Genomic DNA, 2,752 nt, shown 5'->3' on the forward strand with positions numbered 1-2,752 from the left:
GGTACCCCCCCCCCACCTAAACACACTCACACACACACAAAAACACACAAACACAAACACAAACAAAGACACACACACACACACACATACACACACACACACACACAAACACCTTAACTCATCATAGCTGTGCTAATAGCATTAGCCGAAACGCATCCACTACCAAACAAACATTAGCTCATCCACTCATTCACATGTGTGTGCCCAATGGTCCGGGAGCTCCAATCATACATCCGGGGGATCTATATCTGGAGAAGGCTCACAGTGGCCGGTCTAAGGCGTCCTACTGCACTCAAACTTCCCATCCTCTGCCTTTGAGAAGAGAAAAATTACCTCCGCTCCTCAATTCCTCCGCTTCTCCGCTCCACCGCTCCTCCATGATGGGCCCTGGTACCCCCCCCCCCCACTTAAACAAACTCTCAACCAAACACACACGAACACACTCACATAGACACAAAAACAAACAAACACACACACTCACACACACACACAAACACCTTCACTCATCATAGCTGTGCTAATAGCATTAGCCGAAACGCATCCACAACCAAACAAACATTAGCTCATCCACTCATTCACATGTGTGTGCCCAGTGGTCCGGGAGCTCCAATCATACGTTCGGGGGATCTATGTCCGGAGAATGCTCACATTAGCCCGTCTAAGGGGTTCTGCTGCCCCCAAGCTGCTCCGCCTCTGAGAGAAGAAACATTACCTCCGCTCCTCTGCTCCTCCGCTTCTCAGCTCCACCGCTCCTCCGCTATGGGCCCTGGTACTCCCCCCCCCCCCCCCACCTAATCAAAAACTCACACAAAATCACTCACACACACACAAAAACACACAAACACACACTCATTCACATGTGTGTGCCCAATGGTACTCCCTGTCCGCGACCCCCCCCCCCCCCCCACCAAAAGAGCCTCTCACACACACACACACACAAAGACACTCACACACACACAGACACACACATACACACATACACACACCTTCAGTCTTCATAGCTGTGCTAATAGCTTTAGCCGAAACGCATCCACAACCAAACAAACATTAGCTCATCCACTCATTCACATGTGTGCGCCCTGGTACTCCGTGTCCGCGACCCCCCCCCCCCCCCCCCCCACCAAAACAAACTATCACACACATACACAAAAACACTCACACACACACACACACTGTAACACATACACACATTAAGTCATCATAGCTGTGCTAATAGCATTAGCCGAAATGCATCCACAACCAAACAGACATTAGCTCATCCACTCATTCACATGTGTGTGCCCAATGGTCCGCTTCTCCGCTCCACCGCTCCTCCGCTATAGGCCCTGGTACTCCCGATCCGCCGGACTCAGGAGAATTATGGGACGTGCTTCTGCCCTCCATCCGCTTCACAGCTCATCCGCTCCAGGCCCAGCTACCCCCTGTCCGCGCCCCCCCCCCCACCTAAACAAACTGTCACACACATATACACAAACGCACACACAAACACACACACGCACAAGAACACACAAACACACAAACACACACACACACACACCTTAAGTCATCATAGCTGTGCTAATAGCTCCCAAGCTTCCCCGCCTCTGAGAGGAGAAACAATACCTCCGCTACTCCGCTCCTCCGCTTCTCAGCTCCACCGCTCCTCCGCTATGGGCCCTGGTACCCCCCCCCCACCTAAACACACTCACACACACACAAAAACACCCAAACACACACACGCGCACACACACACACACACACACACACACACACACAAACACACCTTAACTCATCATAGCTGTGCTAATAGCATTAGCCGAAATGCATCCACTACCAAACAAACATTAGCTCATCCACTCATTCACATGTGTGTGCCCAATGGTCCGGGAGCTCCAATCATACGTCCGGGGGATCTATATCTGGAGAAGGCTCACAGTGGCCGGTCTAAGGCGTCCTACTGCCCCCAAACTTCCCATCCTCTGCCTTTGAGAAGAGAAAAATTACCTCCACTCCTCCATTCCTCCGCTTCTCCGCTCCAATGCTCCTCCGCGAAGGGCCCTGGTACCCCCCCCACCTAAACAAACTCTCACACATACACACACGAACACACTCACACAGACACAAAAAAAAAACAAACACACACACACACACACACACACACACACACACACACACACACCTTAATTCATCATAGATGTGCTAATAGCATTAGCCGAAACGCATCCACAACCAAACAAACATTAGGTCATCCACTCATTCACATGTGTGTGCCCAATGGTAATCCCTGTCCGCGACCCCCCCTCCCCCACCAAAAGAGCCTTTCACACACACACACACACACACACACACACACAAAGACAGTCACACACACACAGACACACACATATACACATACACACACCTTAAGTCTTCATAGCTGTGCTAATAGCTTTAGCCGAAACGCATCCACAACCAAACAAACAGCTCATCCACTCATTCACATGTGTGTGCCCTGGTACTCCTTGTCCACGACCCCCCCCCCACCCACCCCCCACCAAAACAAACTATCACACACATAAACAAAGACACACACACACACACACACTGACACACATACACACATTAAGTCATCATAGCTGTGCTAATAGCATTAGCTGAAATGCATCCACAACCAAACAAACATTAGCTCATCCAGTCATTCACATGTGTGTGCCCAATGGTCCGCTTCTCCGCTCCACCGCTCCTCCGCTATAGGCCCTGGTACTCCTGAACTGCTGGACATAAGCGAATGAGG

This window comes from Fistularia commersonii, unplaced genomic scaffold (assembly GCF_037954325.1).
Source record: "Fistularia commersonii isolate RoL2024-O1a breed Wild unplaced genomic scaffold, RoL_Fcom_v1.0 HiC_scaffold_56, whole genome shotgun sequence".
Lineage (NCBI taxonomy): Eukaryota > Metazoa > Chordata > Actinopteri > Syngnathiformes > Fistulariidae > Fistularia > Fistularia commersonii.